The following is a 23466-nucleotide window of genomic DNA, read 5'->3' as shown; positions in this document are numbered from 1 at the left end:
GGATGAGGGACACGGGACCAGCTGAAGAGGGAAGAGCCTATTCACACCAAGACGGTGGACACAGGCGTGCTGAGAGGGGCAGCAGCCACCAACCCTGTACTGAAGCAAGCCCCAGGGATACTGATGAGACCACAGAATGAGATCCTCTCAAGTGGAAGTCTAACTCAGTGTTGAGGACTTGCCCAACATATATACGACTCTGGGTTCATCTCCAGCACTGAAAGGGGAAAAAACTGAAAATGACTCCTTCTAGGATTACTACACAAGAGCACCAGATGAGCGCCGAAATATTCATGTTTTACCACCTTGCGGCTAACATCTATGAGCTGAAGTCCCCTACCCAAAGGTACACCTGTTTAAAGATTCCACAAGGCTAGCTAACTAGTTAGAAACTCTTGGTTGGGAAGAGCTGGAATGTTGTAACTCCAGAGCTGAATTATCTTGGGCTATCTTTAGCTTCTCTAATGCTGTTCGTTGCCCATCTCAGTGTTTGCCATGACACCCTTGTGACTCTCATGTGAAACCTTCTGGGATGTGTTACTCAACAGACCTGGCTCCCATCAACCCAAAAACTAATATAATATCTGATACCTACTGGATTTCCCCACTTTGCTGTAATTTACAAACTGATGACTATACCAACATATTTCAAACTTTCGATTTATTTCTTTTTTATTTATTTCCATTTGTTCTGAAATGATACAAACTGCATGAGCCAGGCTGAGAAGATAGTCTAATCCATAAAATGCTTGGCATCCTGATGAACAAGCCTGCCCTCATCTTAGGCTTGAAAGCCAACTTATAGTAAAGACAAACTAAGTTCATTCCTATTTATGATTAAATCTGTTTCTCAAGGATTGGGATATGCCCCACCTGTAACCACAATGATTCTGTTCTGCCTGTTCCAGGAAATGGCAACCATGTCTTTGTTTCAAAAAGTTGTAATGATCACCTTGCAACCCTACTTTTGTTTCAAAAGGTTGTTGTGACAACCTTGTTGTGACCACCTTGCAGTCATGTCTTTATTTCAGGAGGTCATTATAACTAACTTGTTGTGCTTATGTTCTTCTCCTGTAACCATGCCTATTTTGCCTGCCAAATCCCCCATTTGGAAACCCCCTACCCCTAAGCTATAAAAACCTTGTCATCCTCATGTCCAAGGCCAACCTCTTGAATCCCACCTTTGGGGGAAGCAGCCCATGTACACAATTTTAAAAGCCTGCTTTAATTAATTTGGTCATGATGATTTGGGTCAGTGGTCTTTCTCCTGGAATCTTTGGGATTAACAATCCCAAACTTTGCGGTATGTTGTTGACAAATCTGTAATCTCGGCACTGGGGAAGCAGAGACAGGTAGATCTCTGGACTTGAGGGCCAGCCAACCAAGCCAAACCAGTGGGTTCCAGGTTCAAGGAGAGACCCTAATCTCAGAAAACTAAAAAGGAGCCTAATTGAGAAAGACACCTAACATCAACCTCTGGCCTCCATGTGGACTTGCACACACTCAAGCATGTATATATACATACACACATGAACACACACATGTGCTTCCCCATGAAAAAACTTCATGACACTGTTACCATGTTAGAGCACGGCATTTGGGGTAGTCTAATTCCGTATTCCCCAGCCACCGTCACTCAAATACAGCTCCACAATAAACTCTTACTCTTTGTGAGGTGAGAGTTGTGTTCTTGCACACACACACACACTTTATCTTTGCTAACACACAGGTGTGACTGTTGGTGTTAATGTGGCAGCACAATGTTATTCATTAAGCGGTGCTGTTACCATGCGAGAAGGGCCATGAGGCAGGACAAAACCCACTCTCAGAGTTTTATTAGGAGAAGGGAGGGACAGAAAAGATCGTGACCAGGCCTGTGGAAGACACATGCGGATGCGGGGGGGGGGGGGAGGGGGGGGGGGAGTGGGAGGCGTCTGTGTCCAGCTTCTTAAGGATTCCCCTGCACATGTGCATGTGGGAGTTATGCCACGCATGTGCATAGATTGCATGATCACGCTGTGCGCAAATTACATGATCACACAGCGCAGGAATTATGTAGGATGTGAGGCCCCTTGCTTGGCTACTAAACTGCACATGTGCAGTCATGCAGATGGGGGAGTGGCCAGGAATTCCAACAGTGACCATACTATAAATTTAGGGATACGGTAAAACAGAGCCTTCTCATTTTTTCTTTCTTTCTTTTTCTTTTTATTTATTTCAATACAATGTCCCATACATCCTTTGAAATATTTCATATGATATTTTATTCCATGAATCAAGTAGTACCAGTTAGGTTTGGATGGGGCAGGTTGTCTAAGGGGAGACTGAGGTGGATTCCTAAGGACTATGACATTTAGTAGATGAGCTATTAATGGACAGACAGAGGGACAATGCCATGGCAGGGACCCCACAGAGAGTTCAGGCTCCAGCGTTAGAGAGAGAGAGCACGGCAGGGGTTCTGAGGAGAACCAGAGCCCATGTAGCAGAAGAGGGAAGCCTCTGCTTATACTAACTTTGAGGGTGAGGGGAGGGTCACCTCAAGAGCCTGCATCCAGCTTCTCTGATTCCCAGGCAGTCCGGGAGGGAGAGTAGGGGGTGGGGAAGGGGGAGGGGGTAGAAGACTGCCTGTGGTACCAGTGGTGCCAATGCTTTAACATTAGTTTGATGTGAGCTCACGTCCCAGGTGAGAAATCCTGTCTGCAGTGTCTGTGAGAGGGACAGTTGTAGCGGAAGCTAGTAGACTCTAACAGTTAGTTCTTACACCAGATTTGTGGACATGTGTGAGCTCTCCTTTCGCCCCTGATCGCTGGAAAGGGTAGATTGAAGGGTGCCCTGCCTCAAACAGAGGCTCAAGGGGTGGGCTGGGACCTCACTAGCAGGGTGCGATAGATTTTGTGTGACATTTTTGGCAGACCTGGCTAGGCTGGGTTTGGAGCCTGTACCATGCAACTTTGCCAAGTTCTAACTTCCACCCAGAGCTGGGCCAGGAAAGCGTGAAAACACGCTTGGAATTCCAAAAATGTGCCCTGTCTGGGGCCTCCGCTTGCCTTTCCCCAGACCCTCAGGGAGTCATAGACAGGGTCTGGGACCTCCCACTATCTGTGGACAAAGAAAGAAAAACTCCGTTCCTCTCCCACAAGCAGGATGAATGCTACAGACATGCTAGAGATGTATGCACTCACACCCCCACTCTCAGTTCAGCCAGTAGACATCCTCTGCACCCCCAGAGCTGTGCCTCAGTGTGCCTCACTGGACCTGCTCTAAGTCAGAAGTCTGGACTCTTCACCCTGATAATGTATCCCAGGAATAGAATTCTGAGATCTTTATAGAAGGGTCCAAAGCACTCAGGACACAGAGGACAACAGTGGACAGGGGACAGGACACTGTAGGCAGGGGACAGCCTTCAGGGGAACATCACACCCAGTTGTGTGTTAGGTGTAAGGAGTAAGTAAGTCAATGAAGAAAAAGAAAAAGGAAAGAATAGACTCAGACCTCAAATAGGCTAGAGAAAACCTTTGTTAGTCTAAAAGATTGGTGTCCCCAAACACTGCAGCCCAGTATCCAAGGGGACAGGAAAACACACCCTGTGGGGTCTGATAACAGTTTTGGAGAAAGCAGACAGGGAGGACATGGCTTCATCAGACCCAGAAACTGCTTTTCTGTATAAACTGTTTTTTGGAACTGTGGGGTGGGAGGTAAATCGACTGCCTGTTTTTGCAACCTCTGTCTGGGCTGTAGGTGGGAGATAAGTCGGATTGACTAATACCGGGCTCCAGGGCTCCAGGAACTACTTTCTGGAGTTCCGTGCATGGCTGGTTTCTCAAAGCCTTGGACCTGTTTTATGGCCCTGATTTGGAAGGTGAGCCTTTATTAGACACAGTTCTGAGTCCAGACGGCACCTGCTGAGATGCCCAGGTTCTTGTGTCCCAAAGCAAAGGATTAGACCAAGGCACTTACTTGTAGAGTAGAAATAGAGACAGTTTATTAACACAAGAAAAGCACTCCCAAGTACGGAGTGGGCTAGAGAGCTGGGATGGGTCTGAGCTGGGATGGGCCTGAGATTCAAAAGTCCCAAACCTCCACGTCCTGACTTTCTGGGTGTTATTTACAAGATACAGGCCTTCCCCGGTACTTGAAGATTCATGCCTCTTCTGTGCGTGTTGTTTTTTTACAGGAAGCCCATGGTTGGGAGGTGGTTTTAATCTTCCTCCGAAACTGGTTTTGTCTTGTTCTGTGAACCTGGATGCCTCTTTTTTCTGACTCTACCCTCCACAATCATGGACATCTTTAGGTGGTTCCCACAGAGCTGGAGCCTTGGAAAGAGAAGCATGGCTGTGAACGAGCTATATATCTCAACTTAGAAACTCCAGTGCAAGAACACTTTGGCTTTTCCTCCAATCCTTGCCTCCAGCCATGTGTCCAATCTCTCTTGGGTGTACCCAGGTGTAAAAAATCCAGTCCGAAGAGGTTTCTCAAACCTCCCTTCTCTACCCATGCTCCCCTTCCATAAGGTGCCAAGTGGGAGGCTAGGGTCATTGGAATATGGATGTTTTGGGGGAGGAGGGTGGCTAGAGGACCCATATTAGCAAGTGCTTTCTATTTGAGCCATTTAGCCTGAGCCCAGTCCTCCTGGGGGGAAGCCCATAGTGCAGCCTGTTAGAACTCAATGCCAGATGCTGTTCACATCATGTCTATCAACAGCTGTGTGTGTCCAGTAACAGCTGATTCTGTGTATATGCCTCAGGCTCCCAAACTCCCAGCTATCAGGGGCTATACTGGAACAATTTAGATATTTGTTACATCTGGCGTGCAACGCGTGGCATGCCAAGGCGGTGACCCCTGCCCCGACGCCACTGCAGCAGCAGCTGCTGGCTTTGTCTCCCTCCCCACAGACCCTCCATTCCTGTTTTTCCGCATCTGAGGTTTTTCTGTTACAGTCTTTCCACAGCAGCCTTCAGCTGCTGCCCACCCCTGGCCCCAAAACGCAGCCGCTGGGGTTAGCCACTCCAGCCTGTGCCTTCACTTCCTGTCCTGTGGGCCTCCCGGGGACCCCACCCCCATCCACCAGGGGGTGGGGGCCTGCCAACCCAGGCCAGCTCAGCCACCTTGAGATTCACCGGGGCTCAGGCTTCTACTGCTGCTGCCACTGCCACAAGCTGCCAAAGGACCTAGCCGTGCACTGCCAGCGTCCTCTACCCAGCCATGCTGAGCAGCAAGCTGCATGAGCATGTGTGTGTGTGTGTGTGTGTGTGTGTGTGTGTGTGTGTGTGTGTGTCTTTGGTCCAGCTGCCAGCCTTGGGGTGCAGCAATAGCCAGATGAGTATACTCCGGGTCAGCCATCCCACCACGGCTCCCCGCAGGCAGCTTGGTTTTCTCCCACACTGTGTCCTGCCCTCCACAGCTTGCAGCAGGTGGGGCGGTCCTATCCCACACAGTGCGGATTTCTCCTACCAGTTCCCCTACGTTAGCTCCTCAGACAGCTCACCCCACCTCCCCGCACTGCGTGTGAGCAGCCACAGTGGCCTCGGCGGCACCTGCCCTCCATGCGGGCACAGTCAAACATGGCCTCTGCAGCTGATTACTCCTGCACATCGCTACCTATGGGGTCAGAGTCGTCAGATCTGAAAAGACACTTGGGAATTTTTAAATGGGGAGTTAGGGTTTTTTTTTAAGGGGAGAGGGAGTTTTTCCCATGTTAAGAATCAGAAATATCACAACGGGGGGCATTAGGATCCTGTTTAGTGCTACTATGGATGGCTTTCAAATAGAAAAAATGAATGAGGGGATGAACAACTTAGCTGGGATTGACATAATGTCGATCATAATTACTATCAGTTTGGCAATTCATATATATATCCTTTAAAAAGTGGTTTGATAACTGTGCCAAATATGATGATTTGACTGATAAGATACAAGCCTTAGAAAGACTTACTATTAACAAGATACAAGCTTTGGGAAGACTTACTACTGATAAGATGCAAGCCTTAGAAAGACTTACTAATGAAAATAAGAAAAATTTGACTTAGAAGGACTTACTCTTGATAAGATACAAGCTTTAGAAAGACCTGCTAATGAAAATAAGAAAAATACTCAGACACAGACAGAGGAATTTAGATCAGAACCTACCACACCATTCCATTATGAAACTGAAGAGGAGCATCTAAAGGTTACTAGAAAACCAACCTTGGGCTGCAGAGATGGCTCAGAGGTTAAGAGCACTGACTGTTCTTCCAGAGGTCCTGAGTTCAGTTCCCAGCAACCACATGATGGCTCACAACCATCTGTAATGAGATCTGATATCCTCTTCTGGCCTGACGGCATACAGACAGAACACTGTATACATAATAAATAAATAAATCTTAAAAAAGAAAGAAAGAAAAGAAAAGAAAAAAGAAAACCAAACTTAGTTTATCTAGTTACCATACAAGAAGGACCACCAGACGATAGGTACCCCCCAAGACTATGCAGAAGTTACCTGGGATTAGATTTGAATTTAAGGAAGCAATTGTTTCATGTGGTATGCATTCACCCTTTGTGAAGCAAATGTTAAATTCATGAACAACTAGGAATAGAATTATTCCATTAGACTGGAAAGGTTTGGCAACAGCAATAGTGGAAGCTGGTCCTCAGTTACAATGGAAAACATGGTAGAGAGAGGAAGCTAGGGCCATAGAACATAGAACTAGGACTAGAGGTATTGAAATTTCCCAAGACTAGCTTCTCAGTGAGGATAAATACTGATTTGCAAAGACAGTTTAGATTTGCTGATCACACCTTGGTGCAAAGCAGCTTTGAATGCTTGGGACAGGGTTGAATCAGGAAAAAGGACTGAGTCATTTACTAAAATTATACAAGGCCCAAAAGAAACCTTCACTGATTTTTTTTACAAAGATTGATTTTAGCTGTAAATAGAATGATATCAGATCCAGAAGTTAGAAAAATATTAATTGAATCTTTGACTTCTGAAAATGCTAATTCAGAATGCAAAAGGGTAATTAGGCTTTTAAAGGCATGATCAGCACCCATACATGAATGGATCCGAAATATGACTGATATTGGATCTCACATTTATGATGCTGCTTTGATAGCAGAAGTAATTTCTAGAAATTTTAAGAAAAATCAAAGTATCATTTGTTTTAACAAACTTCATTTGTTTTAATTGTGGTAAACAAGGTCATTTGAGAAGGGATTGTAGGCAAGATGTTCCTAGAAACATTTTTTTTTTTCCAGAGATAATCCAAACAGAAGGTCCCAGACTTCTGGAGTATGCAGAAGGTATGGCAAGGCCAGCATTGGACTAATGAATGCAGATCAACAAGGGACAGGCAAGGTAACCCTTTGCCATTGGGGAATACCCTGAGGGGCCCCCTGTAGACCCCAATATCAAATTTGACTCAATCATTCCCTGTCAGCATCAGAGACTTTCATCCACAGAGCAATTAAAAGATATAATAACTATTATTAAAAACCATACTGCTCTGGATGTGACCAAAGACAGAACAACATCTATAGATTTAAAAAAAAAAAAAAAAGTTCAGGAGAGATCAGAAAACAAGTATTTTGGCAAACTATAAATGATCAGAGAAAAGCTAAAAATACATGTAAATGGTACTGAAATTGAGGGTTTTGTAAGCATTACAGCTTGGATGGAAAGGAATCCTGGCAGGTGGGAGCCAAGGAATACCACAAAGTCACACTGAACAACAAATTTCATACAAGAGATTTATTGGGAGGCAAAAAACTAGGAGGTGGCTGCCTCTCCTCAGGTGAGAATCAGAAGCAAACTGAACAGGATACTGGGTTTATGTAAAGTTTCTTGGGAAGGGGGTGGAACTTTTTAGGGTGGAGTTTTCCAGGGTAGAGATTGGTGGGATTTCATGTCCAGAGATTGGGCTTTTTACTCTGTAGGATAGAGCCAGAGTGCAGCAGTTAGAGTGTTCTGTGGATGGAATTTGGCAGATAGAAGTCTTTGGGGAAGGGACCTGGCTTCTCGTGTGACTCAAGAGCCTTACAGATTTAGTAGATTCAAGTGCAGATGTAACAATAATTTCATCAAAACCTTGGCATCTAGATTGTCCTCTTTAGGAAGTAAATTTTCAACTTCTTGGGATTGGAACTTTTATCTCAAGTAAAACAAAGTGTAAGATGGATCGAGTGTATAGGGCCAGAAGGACAGATAGGAAAATTAAAGCCATATGTGGCCAACATAGCAATAAATTTATGGAGACGTGATTTGTTGCAGCAATGAAAAACCACAGATTAACATTCCTACAATCTCACAAAAACACCATAAATAAAGAATGCTTCTGAGAGAAATATTAAAATGTATTATCAAGAATGGTCACAGACTATTCAGATTGTACATAAGCAGGGCACAACAGCTGGTAATCTTTCAAAGGTACCAACAGCCCTACCTTTAATGTTTCTCTTTCTTGTTTAAGGTATTGTACCTATGCAGCTTATTTAAAAATGTAATGTAGAGTTCTAGTCCTCAAAGGCTATTTAGGATAATAAAGAAACACAGATTAGTAGTTAGTCATCTGTAACAATCAAACTTATAATCATGTTAGGTATGTTTTCAAAGTCAATCAGAGATGTATTTAAATAGATGGTTTTCAAACACTTCAGAGACCCACAGAATATGGCATTTTAATGTTTTAAGAATATAAGGCTTTTCATAACAGTGAGACACATCTGCTCCTGGCAGCACTGATTTATTCCAAAAGAGGATGATGAGCATCAAAGACCCTCCATATGGAGTTTGCTTCAAATGTGGCAAAATTAGCCACTGGACAAGAAACTGCTCTTGCCTCAACTGCTGACAGTATGCTGTCCAAATTGGACAAACAGGATACAAAAGAAAATGCCAAACTTTTCCAAGACAAGGTAGGACAGTCCTTCAAAATTCCTGCTTCACAGAAAAATTTGTCAGATATTCTAGTCCTGTAGACCAAAGATGGATGTCCCAACATTGCAGAGGAACCCTGGGGTGTCCAGGCAGCCAGATGTCACCGTGATTTATTAGTTTTGGAAGTTGTTTGCTCTGTACTTCTTGTTTACTCAAGTAATATTATGTCCTCCTTGGTTCTCTGATGGGGTCAAAGATTAGATAGTTATAGTTACAGTTTTCCTTAGTTATGATAGGAAGTAAATTAGGTACAAAACTTTGGACTCACCAAGACAAGATAGATAATATTTTTCTCTGAATTTGCCAAATACTAATAGATTGGGCATTGTGAATGTATTTCTTACTTTATAATTGTTCTTATTGTATATAGTTTTACTACATTAGAATTAAAACCTTTCCTTTTTATTTAGACAAAAAAGGGGGAAATGTGGGAGAATTGTTCATACAGCCATTCCACTGTGCCAATAAAGCCATCTTGAATCAAAGGACAGAGTGAGTGATTGGCTGACCAGGATTAGCCATAGAGTTCTTGGAGGACTGGGGAGGTTTGCTAGAGAGGACAGGAAGAGAGACAAGGGGATTTCTGGGGTTGGTGGTTCAGGAAAAACACGGAGAGAGGATTAGCTAATCAACTCTCTACTGTCCCTGTATTTATCAGGTCTTTATCTCAATTTCTGACTCCTGAGTTTTTATTATATTGGAACAATTTGTTACACATAGGCAACAGTCTACATATAGAGGTATACGAAAGAACTGAATAATAGGACTCTTTTTGTCCAGGAATTAAGGCCAACAATTGGTAAGTGGTACCTCAAAACACTCAAAAGGTTCTGGACAGCTAAGAAAACAATCAAGAAAAGAGGAAGCCCGCAGAAGGGGAGAGAATCTTTACCAGATGGGCATCTGACAAAGGGTTAATATTCAGAGTACATAACAAACTCAAAAAACAAAGAGTCAGGGAAACAAATGACCCAGTTAAAAAATGGGCTACAGATTTGAACTGGAATCTCTCAAAAGAGGAAATAAGAATGGCTAAAAACTATCTCAAAAAGTGTTTGATATCCTTAGCAACCAGTCAAAGGCAAATTAAAACCTTTTAAAAATTTCATCCTACTCCGTTAGAAAACAAGTGACAACAAGTGCTGGCAAAGACGTGGAGGCAAGGGGAACGCTCACCCACTGTTGGTGGGACTGCAAACTGGCCCAGCCCTCTCAGAATCACTATGCAAATTTCTCAAAAAAAAAATCTACCATATGACCCCGTGTGTTAGTTAGATTTTGTCAACTTGACACAAGCTATGGTTATCTGAGAAAAGGGAACTTCCATTGAGAAAATGCCCCTACAAGATTGGCCTATAACCTGTGGAGCATTTTCTTGATGGATGTGGAAGGGTCTAGCTCACTATGGACTGTGCTACCCTTGGGCAGGTGGTCCTGTGTTATATAAGAAAGCAGGCTGAGCCGGGCGGTGGTAGCGCACGCCTTTAGTCCCAGCACTCGGGAGGCAGAGCCAGGCGGATCTCTGTGAGTTCGAGGCCAGCCTGGGCTACCAAGTGAGTTCCAGGAAAGGCGCAAAGCTACACAGAGAAACCCTGTCTCGAAAAACCAAAAAAAAAAAAAAAAAAAAGAAAGCAGGCTGAGTGAGCCAGAAGGAGCAAGTCAGTGAGCAACATTCCTTTATGGTCTCTACTTCAGTTTTTGCCTCCAGGTTCCTACCTTGAGTTCCTACCTTGGCTGCCCTTCATGATAGACTGTAATTGGGATGTGTAAGCCAAATAAATCCTTCCCCCCTCAAATTGTTTTTGGTCATTTTTTTAAACATAGTCATAGAAAGCAAATCATGATACCTAGCTATACCACTCCTAGTTATATGCCCAAAGAACTTGACATCCTACTCCACAGATTCTTGTTCAGCCATATTCACTGTCTCTCTAGTCACAATAGCTAGGAAATGGAAACAACCTAACGTCCTTCAGCTAATGATGGACAATGAATGGATATGTGGTACATACATGCAATAGAATACAATTCGACTCTAAAGAAATCTGACTTCATGGCATTTGCAGACAGATGGAAGGAACTAGAAGATATTATGTTAGTGAGACAACCCAGACCCAGAAAGACAAATTGAAAGGATGAACGGTACTAGTTGGTCGGCAGAGGAGTCACGGGCCACGGCTACCAGAGTTAGAATGGGATTTATCAGAAAGAAGAGGGGATAGGAGGGAGAAGCCAGGCCTGGCGAGGGAGGGAAGCAGGGCAGAGCAGAGAGCAGAGAGGAAGCAGAAAGAGAGGGGTGGGGGTCCGCATCCGACTCCTTAAGGTGGAGATTGCGTGACCACTCGGTGGTAGGCAGTCGCCCTCCCCGCCCATGATGACGTAAGACGTTAGACCCGGAAGACTGAGAGCAGGATCTTAACACAAATACCATGTTCTCTCTCATTTATGGTTCCAAATCTTTAGATGTAAATATATATAAAATGCTAGAGTAACCAAGAGTAACCACTAAAGTAATAAGGGGCCATGGGGGACAGGAAGGAGCTCTAGAGAGGGGGAATAGCATAATACAGGTGATATGAAGGGGAAAATAGGAAAGGGAGGAGCTTTAGTTGAGTGGAGAGAGGAGAACAATACAGAAGAAGGGAGCTGCCTCAAAAATACAGTGGTGACCACGTGACTCCATGCAGAAGACCAACAAGGAATAACAGATTACCTTTTGGTTGGTCGGGACAATCTGGAGATTGAATTAGAGTGCATGAGAGAGTTTACTGACTTACAACAATGTGGAGTCCTGATCCACAGCTCTGCAGGCATTCTTAGTGAGTTCTGTTTGTATCTCTAACATAGGACACCACCCACTCCAAGAGGGAGTCCTTCAGAGACAGCTAGAGCATTCGAAAGCTGAGTACTAAAAACACGTGTTACCGAATTTGAGATTCTGAAACCTCTTACAACATGTGAAGACTTTGATAGGTTAACTCTCAGGAAGCCAGGATGGGACACAAAGTAAAAGGACCTCCAAGGAAACAGATCCCCCCCCCACTCCCACCAAACAGGGGGTAACCAGCTCTCCTGCCTGCTGGGGGCGCTCCCCTACCGTACTCAGGATCCACAGACCCGTCTGATCTCAGCCTATGCCTGCTCTGGTGGGACAAATGGCTCCAAGGTCACATTCTCCTTCCCACCTCTGTGCTCCCGGAGCAGCAGCAGCCCCTACAGACCTCCCCTTTCCTTCCCACTCTTTCACGGATACCTTTCCCAGAAACAGCTTGTAACCAGGAGCCGAGGGGAGGTCACGATGGGATCCAGATGATGTCTGTGGCTTTCACAGTTTCGATCTGTGGCAAGGCATATGGACTCCTCTTTCTCGGGGAAGAGGCCATGGAATTCCTTCTTCAGTTTCTTTTTTCCCAGACCTACACGTCTAAGCCACATGTGCTGTCCCCTACACCCATGTTCACCTAAAATCAGCTCTTTTTTTTTTTTTTTTTTTTTTTTTTAAGAAAAGGGGTTAACGGTCCACATTTAATCTGTAATGTGTTGATCCCACTGAGACTCGTGCGTACACACACATGCATACACACACACACAGCCCAAAAATAAATTAAAGAAAAATAAAACAAAGGCTAGGGAGATGGTTCAGTGAGTAAAGCACTTGCCACATGAGTCGGACAACCTGAGTTCGGATCCCCAGACGCTCAGGGGATGCCGAGTGGCTCAGTGGTGAAAAGCGCATGCTGCGCTTACAGAGGACCCAAAGTTGGTTCCTAGCATCCATATATGGTGGTTCACAACAGCCTGTAACTCCAGCTCCAGGAGATCCAACACCTCTGGACTCTGGGCACCTGTGCTCACGTGTACTTAACAACCCTCACACAGATATTTGCACATCCAGATAATTAAAATAATAATAATAATAATAATAATAATAATAATAAAACTTTCAAAAGCCAGTAGCACAGGTGTCTGTACTCCTAGCACACATCCCGTAGGGGGATGGTAAGTGACGCTGTCACAGCAGCTTGAGGGTCAGTCACTCATGCAGCAGCAAACAAGAGACCTGTCTCAGAAAATGGCAGAAAGCGAGGAGCGACACCCATGGTTGTCTTTTGACCTCCATACATATGACACACACACACACACACACACACACACACACACACACACACACCACAAGCAAAAAAAAAAAAATTGAATGAAAACATTGTCACTCACATTGTTGATCAAGGGTCTACCTACAAAACAGTAAAAGACAACCTGTTTTTAAAACTGGTAAGAGATTTAGATCAATATTTTCCCAAAGAAGATACGCATACGACCAATAAATGCATTGGAAGGTGCCCAACACCACCAGCCATTAAGAAAATGCAGGTCACACCACGATGGCGTAGCACCTCATGCTAGCTGGGATGGCGTCCTCAGACAGAAAGCTGTGAGTGTGGTGAGGATGGACAGGACCCGCAGCTCTTCGCGTTGCTGGTGGGAATATGCAGTGGCACTACCACCGGAGGAAAGAATCTGACGGTTCCTGGGTCTGGGGAGATGGCCCGGTGGGCAAGAGTGCTCGCTGTGTGAGCAGGGGGACTTGAATTTGATGCCTTAGCACCCATGTAAAAGGCAGGCATGCCAGTGAGTGCCTGTAGCCCAGTGTTTTGGAGATAGACAGATGAATCCTGGGAGCTAGCTGACTAGGCAGCCCAGCCAAAATGTGGGTTTCAGGTTCAGTTTGAAACTCTGTCTCGAACAATAAGGGAAGATACCTGTCATCCTCCCTACCTTCTGTATATTTCTGTATATACACACATGGAGTATGTGCACGTGTTCTCTCTCTCTCTCTCTCTCTCTCTCTCTCTCTCTCTCTCTCTCTCTCTCTCTCACACACACACACACACACACACACACACCACACAATAAAATAAAATAAGTAATAAAATAATCATTCTCATTTGGTTTAAGCTGTTTCACTCCTAAGTACACATCCAAGAAAAAAAAATGAAAATATGACCACTCAATAGATATTTATAAGAGCTTTAGCTATAATAATCAAGAAGTTGAAACAACTCACATGTCCATCAACTAATGAATGAGGTTTTTTTTTAATGTGGTATATCCATACAATGAACTATTATTCAGCATCAAAAAGTAAGAATTATTGACACATACTGCAATGTGGATGCAGTTTGCTAAGTGAATGGCAACAGACCAAAAGGCTTCCAATTTGTACAAAGTACACAGAATAGGGAAAGCCAAAGCATCCCCTCAATCATGTACATTAATGATGCGTTTTATCAAAGTGAATATCCTTGTCTATGTGAGTACTGGTTGTGATGGCTAGACCCCCAGGACCAGGGACGTCTGGGAGAGCCTCTAAAGACAGCGCACAGTCCGGAAGTCTTGCCCAAACGTCTTCAGTGTTGTTAGGGGTGGGCCATGATCCCCTGGCCTAGGGCAACAGATGACAGCCAGATCCCATCAGATTGGATCAAGAGTAACATCCTCTGTCCCTAGTGCTAGTTATTATGTGGCGCAATGTTATTCATTAAGCAGTGCTGTTTACCTTTTGAGAAAAGCCACGAAGTGTGACAAAACCCACTGTAAGAGTTTATTAGGGGAAGGGGACGGAAGGGGTGCTTAGGCCTATGGGAAATGATTGTGCAGGAAGAGAGGGGAGGGATAGATGGAACCTAATTTTTTATGGGTTCCCCCTGCACATGTGCATGTGGGCTTACATAGCCAAGCCACGCATGCTCATACATTGTGTGATCACGCTGTGCACAAATTACGTGATTATGCAGCACACGTATTATGTAGGACATAAGGCTTTGGGATGACTAAGCCTCTTGCTTGGCTACTGGACAGCACATGTAGCTGGGGGAGTGGCCAGGAATTCCAACACCGAGGTCACTGAGTGGCCCATGGCCTCCTACATCAGGTACCCATGTTGCAGTTAGTAGAGTGCTTGCCTAGCACATACAAAGCCCCGTGTTCCATCCTCCATGCCGCATAAACCAGGCACGATGGTGTAGGACTGTAATGCCAGCACTCAGGGAGTGGAGGGACCTTTGGTTAAATCAGGGTTCCAAGTCAGCCGGGGAGATGCTGTCTCCAAACAAAATCAGAAACAAAGACAAAAGAAGTACATGGGGGAGAGGCATGCATACTGAAATATTTCCTTTTTTTTTTTTTGTTTTGTTATTATGATATTTATTTGTTTATTTATTTGGTGTGAGGGAGGGAAGTAGAAGACACATTGCAGGAGTTCTCTTTTCTACCATGTAGATCCTGGGTAATCTAATTCAGGCATTCGGCTTGGCAGCAACTGCCTTTACCTGCTTAGCCATCTCTGCAGCCCAGGGCCCCACAGCCACAGCCTGTACTGACTGGCACCTTGTCCACTGTGAGGAGCACACAGCCACGGGAACATCAGCCGACGCAGCCCAAATGGTGCCTGACTCAGTCAGAGGCAGCAGTCATGTGTTCTGAATGGGACATGCTGACACTCCAGGCCTCTATAGCATGGTACCAGCCCCTCCATTCCCCGTCCATCTCTCCAGGAGCCATGCTCAAACCCTGGCCACAGAACATAACCTCCACCTCTCTGTCCCCAGATTCAACCAAATGACTGTGTTCTGTAGAGGATTAGCTAGAGAATACTCCCTCTGTGATCTCCCAGAGGTCATGTTCAGGCCACCTGAGAGCCGGTGGACTGTGTAGCTTGGCACTAGTGGAAGAGGACATCTGGATGGGTCATGGGGCTCCCATCAAAGACTTCACCACAAGCCTGGGAGATGTGTGTGCAGTGTTATATCCTGTTGGTTTGTGGTTTTTTTAAAGAAGCTTTTTCTTAAGTACACAACCACACAGGAAAAGGCGCCAACATACTTGTATAGGTAATACACTGCACAGCTGTGTAACCACAGACCAGGTGAGGAAATAAAATGTTGCTAACAAGCAAAGCTCCAGGGTCCCTCTGCTTCACCAACAGCATTTCACTGAAATGCAACTGGGCCTCTGTTCGCTGAAATGCAACTATGTTAGCTTTACCTTTCTCATTTTTCCCCTCCCCACTTTTGAGACAGGATCTTGCTTAAGACGGCCTTGGACTCCTCATCTCTGCCTCCATGTGGTAGTTTGAATGTAATTGGCCCCCAAAATCTCATAGGGGGTGGCACTACTGGGAGGTGCAGCTTTGTTGGAGTGGGGATGGCCTTGTTGGAGGAAGTATGTCACTGTGGGGTAGGCTTTGAGGTTTCCTATGCTCAGGATACCACCCAGTGTCTCAGTTGACTTCCTGTTGCCTGCAAGATGTAGGACTCTCAGCTACTTTTCCAAGACCACATCTACCTTCACACCACCATGCTCCCCACCATGATGATAATGGACTGAACCTCTGAAACTGTAAATGAGCTCCCAATTAAATGTTTTCCTTATAAGAGTTGCCATGGTTATGGTGTCTTTTCACAGCAATAGAAACCCTAACTAAGACACTCCACTTCCCAGTGCTGGGATTACAAGTATGCACCACAAGACCCAGCTACTTAGCCTGTTTTCTGTCGCCATAATGAAGTGCCTGAGGCTGGGTAATTTATATGTTTAAAAAAAAAGGTCCCTTTTGGTTTGAGGGGTCTAAGACCATGGCCTAGGCTGATTCAATATACAGCAAAAGCTGGAAGAGCTAATGAGTGTCTGCAATAGAGGTAACACATGAGGGATGATGTGTTAGTTAGTTTTAACTGTCAACTTGACACAACCTAGAATCACCTGGTAAGAGAGTCTCAGTGAGTTATCTAGGTCGTGTTGTCCTGTGAGCCTGTCTGTAGGGGATTGTCTTGACTGTTCATCAATGCAGGAAGACCTACTTCCTGGTTTGGGGCCCCGAACTGTATAAGAGTAAAGAAAGCTAGCTGAGCAGAAGCAGAAAGCAAGGGTGTGTCCAAGTCTCTCTCTGCTCATAATCGGACATCATGTGAATAGTTGCTTAAGTTCCTGTCTTGCCTTCTTCACAACAGTGGACTAAAACCTGGAATCATAAACCAAATAAACGCCTTCTTCCCTGAGTTGCTTTTCACCAGGATATTTTATCACAGCAACAGAATGAAACCAGAACAGATGAACACACTGCTCTAACCCAGCCCTGCAAGAGCAAGAATGCTCTACTACAGGAAGAGATCACCCTTCATGAACAAGTGGATCCCCCACCCCAGATGCCTGCAGCCCTGGCAGACATCATGAAGGAAGCCGTCATAAGACCAGAGCCATCCAGGCCAGCCAACCCCAACTCCCTGGCTCATAAATCTTGAGATAAATGTGCTTTGCTTCAAGCCACCAAATCTTAAAGTAATTTATTATTATGCAGCAAAGATTAATTCAATTCAATGCCTTTACCACCAGAATGCTAAACATCATCTACCCCCACTCTCTCTGTGAGTGTGTGTATGTATGTGTGCGTGTGTGTGTGTGTTTGTGTGTGTGTGTGTGTGTGTGTGTGTGTGTGTGTGCGGGTGGGTGCATGTGAGTGCATTTGTATGTGGAGGCCAGAGGACAAGCCCAGCTTCATTCTTCAAGTGTTGTTCACCTTGTTGAGACTGAGTCTGCTTCACTTGGCTGGAACTTATGAAAGCCAGGCTGAGTAACCAGCAAGCACCAGGGATCCACCTCTCTCTGCCTCTCCAGCTCCAAGACTAGCAACACAAAGAGAAGGAGAGAGTCATATTATCTCTTACGACTTAGTGTTGGGAGTGTCACTCTCATTGGTTTTGGCATATTCATCATTAAATATGTACTTCCTGTCTGGAGAGGTGGCTCAGTGGGCAAAGAGCCTGCCACTCAAACGTGAGGGCTTGAACTGGAATCCCAAGAACCCATGGAAAGCTAGGCATAGTGGCCTGAATCTGTGATCCCAGTGCTCCTGTCTCAAGATGAAATAGAGAGACAGGAGAATCCCCAGATGCTGTAGGAAGGTTAGTTGATCTGTTGTACACAATTCCAAACAGTCTTTGACACTTGAGGTGGTCCTCTGATTCCCATACACTCACTGTGACATATGGGCACCATATTCTCATGCATACACATGGGTGTCTGAACACATACACACACCCACATACACACACATGCACAAACATGCACACACAGAAACATGCACACACACACATGCATACACATGGGTGTGTGAACAAACAGGCACACATACTTGCACATGCACACAGACACAAACAGACAGACATACACACACACAAATAAATTACTTCAGCTCAAACTCAATGATGGGGCATCAAGAGCTGGGTACTAGAGAAGGAAGCATGAGCAAACTTCATGTGTGTAGTTTTAAAACCACCTCAGACATCACGGTGTGGTTTTGACTTGCATTGCTCTGACTGTAGGAGGCAGAAACACTGACCCTGCACTATGGCCATTTAAAACGAACATGTTGGCACAGTTCCTGTTCAAGTCTCTTTCATGATTTCCTACCATATTGTTTGAGTTTTTCTTATTGATTTGCAAGAGCTCTTTATATATTCAGGCAAGAGTCTCATGGGTTCTGTGCTGCAAATGCTCTCTCTGAGCTCACTTTGGCTCTCATAACAGTCTCCTGGTAAGCAAATATTGTTACACAGGCTAATTGATCTGCCCTCCTACGGTTTGGATTTCTATATCCCGTTTTAAAAGCTCCTCCCTACCACGAGGTCACTAATTCTTGTGTCATCCTGATGTGTTGTTGTTGTAGTTTGTTTTTAGAGTCTCATATAACCCCGGGGGGCCTAGAGCTCACTACAAAGCTGGTGGCCAAAGATGACCATAAACTTCCCATGCTCCCGTCCCGACAGCTGTACTGGTTGGTTTGGTCAGCTTACCACCAACTATTGTCACTTGAATAGTTGCAGTAGAGGCCAGGTTTGTTTATTCATTTATTTTACTGTATAGATAGGATGGGTGTGTGTGTGTGTGTGTGTGTGTGTGTGTGTGTGTGTGTGCTGATGTGAGTGCAAGTACATATGCAGGTAAGTGTACCTAAGTATAAAAGCCACAGGTTGACATCAGGTGTCTTCCCCAACTGTTCTCCACCCTAATTTTTTGAAACAGGGCCCTTTGCTGAACGTGGGTTAAACCAGCCAGCCTCCAAGCCTCAGGGACTTTCCTGTCTCCAACTCCCTAGCTCTGGGATTTCAGGCACGTTGGACTGCACCTACTGGGTGCTGGGGATCCGAACTCAGGCACTAACAGTGTTTGTGTGGCAGGTACTTTACTCACCGAGACGTCTCTGCAGCCCACTTTCCATCATTTGGACACTCAACAATCCCATCACCAGTTACTATAAGGCCTTTTCCCTCTGCTCAGCCCGTCGTTGTACAGGAAATCTGTGTTCATTCACGCGTCTGAATGCTCTAAGCTGATATACTTTGACCAGCAAGAAATTCATTTTCAAATTTACTGTCTAACTTGTAATAATTGTATCCGATTTTATGGCATGATTTATGAATACCAAGTTACCACTGACTTCATCCCATAACTGCTCTGACTCTCCCTTCCCTCCAGTACACAGAAAATGTCCATTAAGTCTGGTTTATTTTCTTGCCTCTGCTTTTGAAAATGTAGAGAGTGCTAGAGTTCAGCTGCCCACTGCCTAGCTTTGTCTGAAGAGGGCCAGGCAGTCTCGCCAAACTGCCTCAGGGAGACTGAGGTTTGGTGAGAGATTCTGTATCCAAAAAAACAAAGGGGACAGCAAGAGAGGGAGGCATTTGATGTTGACCTCTGACACACCCAAACATCCGAACATGCACACAGACAGACATGCACACACATGCAAAAGAAGGTCAGGAGGGCCTTACACATCCGTCTCATACTTAAACAGATAAAGAAGCTTCTCGCCTAACTGGTAGTGGTCGCTCTTTAGAGAATAGATAAGAAATAATTTCTCAGTTGGTCCTGCTGACACACGCCTGTAGTTCCAGTACTCAGGAGGCTGAGGTAGGAGACTCCTGAGTTCAAAGCCATCCTGGGCTACATAGTGAGACCTTGTCGTAGTAAAATAACAAAAAGAAACAACACACCATTGGCTCCTAGTCTGTCGGTGGCAAATGGGGCTCACACAGGGCAGGGAGGCCCAAACTTTTCAGGAACGAACCTGGGCAGAGCCCTGGGCCTGTGCAGGCCCAGGGAGTTCTGAACAACTTGTGGCCTACTGCTTGAATAAAACAGGATGCTCCCACACCAGGACCTATGTCAGGGTTCCCTGAACCAACAAGGAATCTGCGTCTGTGTCTATCTGTCTGTCTGTGTGTGTGCGTGTGTGTGCGTGCATGCGGGAGTGTGTGTGTGTGTGTGTGTGTGTGTGTGTACGTGCGCGCGTGCGCGCGCATGTGTGCGTTCTCAGGGAATGGCGGCCACTATCCATTGTGAAGGAAAAGAGGTTCCACTAGAAGCAGCCCGAAGCACATGCTTCCTTCCCTGCAAGAGCGGAGGGAAACAGGAATGAACGTGCAGAAGATCGTCTCTGAAGGCTATGCAGTCATAGATGCGCAGGCCACCATGAGTGACGTCTGGGTGGTGTGCACAGCAGCAGGGCCCTTCACCGGGAGCTTGCTGCTGCTCTTGGCCTTGGGGTTAAGTGAGTAGCCTGCCAGCCCCCGACGCCAAAACAACTATTTTAAGATGTAAGGGGAAAGGCAAAAACCAGCCCGAAGGCGTCATCTCCTTGCCTGGGGCCAGTGCCCAGAGGCCCGGGGCGGCAAGAGCATGGGCTGTGGTCATCCTAGGCGAGAGGCCAGCTTGAGACAGGCCCTGGAGCCAGGATCGGCCCAGAACACTCAGAGGAGCCTGCGGTCCATCCATCCGGAGCTGGCTTCCCAGGAATGTGTCTGCCTCCTCGGCAGCTGGCAAAGGCGTGGCTCTTCCTCTGCAAGGCACCGGCTGTGAAAAATGTGGTGAGGCTACATCTGCAGGCAACAGCTTGGGCATGGCTTGAGTTAGGAAAAACACTCTCTACCTCCGAGCTGGCTCGCTGCTACAGCCAAGTGAGCACCGTGGGGTAGAGGAAGAAGCAGATTCCAGGGACAACGCCAGGACACGTGGCAAACGCCTGCGGCGGTGAATTGGGACGCACACAGGAAAGCAGAGGCTTCCTGGTGCACGGAAACACGGACTGTCGGAGGAAGGGGCACACGTGAGAAGGCAGGGCAAAGTGAGACCATGTGTATTCTGAGTAATATGCCTATGTGGGCCAGAAGCCTGCCCCTGCAGCAGACGTGTATCTGGTGCCCATCTCTCATAGGCTGGATACAGAGCCGGGACGCTTTGGAGGAAGGCAGAGAACCCATCCGTGGATTCCCACCCTGCTTTCCCACTGACTGGCTGGATCTGTCGGAAGTTCTGGTAGTCCTTTAACTTCAGTTTCTTCATCGATAACGTGAGATGGTGCTGAGGAGAGAAGGAAGAAGCCCCCGAGGAGGCAGTGACTCCGGCAGGAGCATGGTACCGGCTGCTGGGTAAAGGCCGTGGGCACTTGAGCCGCTCCGTGTTCCTTGTTCTCTGGTGGAAACACAAGCCGGCCATCGCCGGGTTTGCCCACCATCTCCACGACTGGCATGTGTCTCTGGCCTACGGAAGGCACATCCATCTCAGCCACCATTCACCTGGCCAAGGCTCTCTGCCTGGAGGACAACCATCTCACGGTACTTATCATACTCTCCAGCCCCACTCAACTTACACACATCAGTCAGAAGGACTTTCTTAAAAAAAAAAAAAAAAAAAAAAACCTTATTGGAGTATATTAATTATACATAATAATGGTTTTATTGTGATATTTTATACGTGTACATAATGTATTAATGTATTTCAATTCACAAAGGAAACTCTGTGTGTGTGTGTGTGTATGTGTGTGTGTGAAAGAGAAAGAGAGAGAGAGAGAGAGAGAGAGAGAGAGAGAGAGAGAGAGAGAATCACTATGTAGCTCCAACTGTCCTAGAACTCACTATGTAGATCATCAAACTGGCCTCAAACTCATAGAGATCCTCCTGCCTCTGCTTCCTATTTTTGTTTTTGGTTTGGCTCAGAGGGAAAAAACGCTTGCTGAGAAAGCCTGATGACCTGAGGTCAATCCCCAGAATCCACGGGAGAGAGAGCACTGACTCCTGAAAGTTGTGTTCTAATTTCTACACACCTCCAGCGGCATGGGTGTGCCTGTGTGCATACAATAACGATAAGAATAATAGGTAAATTTTAAACTAAAACAGGATCAGATAGGACAGTTTGGGAGAAGTCACTCCTCTATTTAAATTCTCTCGCGGACTTTAGGCTCGGACAAAACCAAACATCTCACGGTATCTAAACACACCCATAGCATCGGAGTCCTCTGCCGTCTCCCCTCCTCTGCCGCAACCAACGCGCCACGTTTGTTCTGCCTCAGGATCTTCGCACCAGCCACACTCTCTGTCGAGAGACCCCCCCAAACGTTGTCTGCTTCATGCTGGACTCGGGTGGAGCGAGGATCACAGCCTCAGTTTCTCCCATAGTAAGCAAATCTTCCTCTGCCCTCTGCCCTCCCGATACCTGCCTGATACCACCTCAGGGACCTTTGTGAAAGGACCATGCCCTCAAGACAGATGGGTAGGGCCTAATGGAGAGCCCCACACTCCCCAAGCAGCAGGCCTCCAGACTGCACAGGAGGAAGAAACCAGGAGGTACTAGGGGGGAGAGGGGGGCAGTGAGCACACTCTGCCCTGAAGGAAATGTTGCCCCGGAGAACAGTCTTTGTGCGACCCCCACACAGTGAGGAACAATTTGTGTGACTACGAGTTATTGACTTCACATGAACACACGGAGTTACAGGTTCTGCGGCACTCTGCTCTTCCTGATAGTCTCGGAGCCAACTTACCAAGGAGGAACCCTAACCTCACATGGGGCGATATGTAGGCTGAGTTCCACTGGCTAAGGGTCCTCAGGCCCCAACCAGGCAGAAAGAGGCGGGAGGGCCAGACCATCCAGACTGGCTGTGGTGGTTTGAATGAGAAATGCCCCCCTGTTGTCTCTGGTATTTGAACACGTGGCTCCCAATCTGTGGTACTGTTTTGGGAAGGTGTGGGGGGTACAGCCTTGATGGAGGAAGTAGGACTCTGGGGGGCGGGCTTCAAGATTAAAAGCTTCCTGCCATTTCCAGTTTGCCTGCTCTGCTTGTAGTTCAAGATGGGAACTCTCAGCTTCCTGTTCCTGCCACCATGCCTGCCTTGCTGTTCCTGCCGTGATGGACTTAACCCCCTAGAACTGTAAGCCAAAATAAACCCTTTCTCCTATAAGTTTCCTTGGCTGTGGTATCTTATCCCAGCAATAGAAAAGTAACTAATACGCTGGTCCATTCCACAGAGGTCTTTGTTGTGGGCTCTAAATCCCAGCCTGTGGCACCAGGCCATGGCTCTGTCCTCTCCAGCCAGAGACTGGTACTTGCCCTTCCCATTCCCAGCTCAGCCATCTGTGACAGACCTGGCTTTCCCTTTTTCACCCTGGGGAATCCTAGGCTGTTCTTGGGCCTGGATACACTTATTCCTCCTGAATCAACCCATACGCCA

The sequence above is a fragment of the Peromyscus eremicus genome, chromosome 16_21 (genome assembly GCF_949786415.1).
Source record: "Peromyscus eremicus chromosome 16_21, PerEre_H2_v1, whole genome shotgun sequence".
NCBI classification, from domain to species: Eukaryota; Metazoa; Chordata; class Mammalia; order Rodentia; family Cricetidae; genus Peromyscus; species Peromyscus eremicus.
This window is presented reverse-complemented; position numbering follows the sequence as displayed.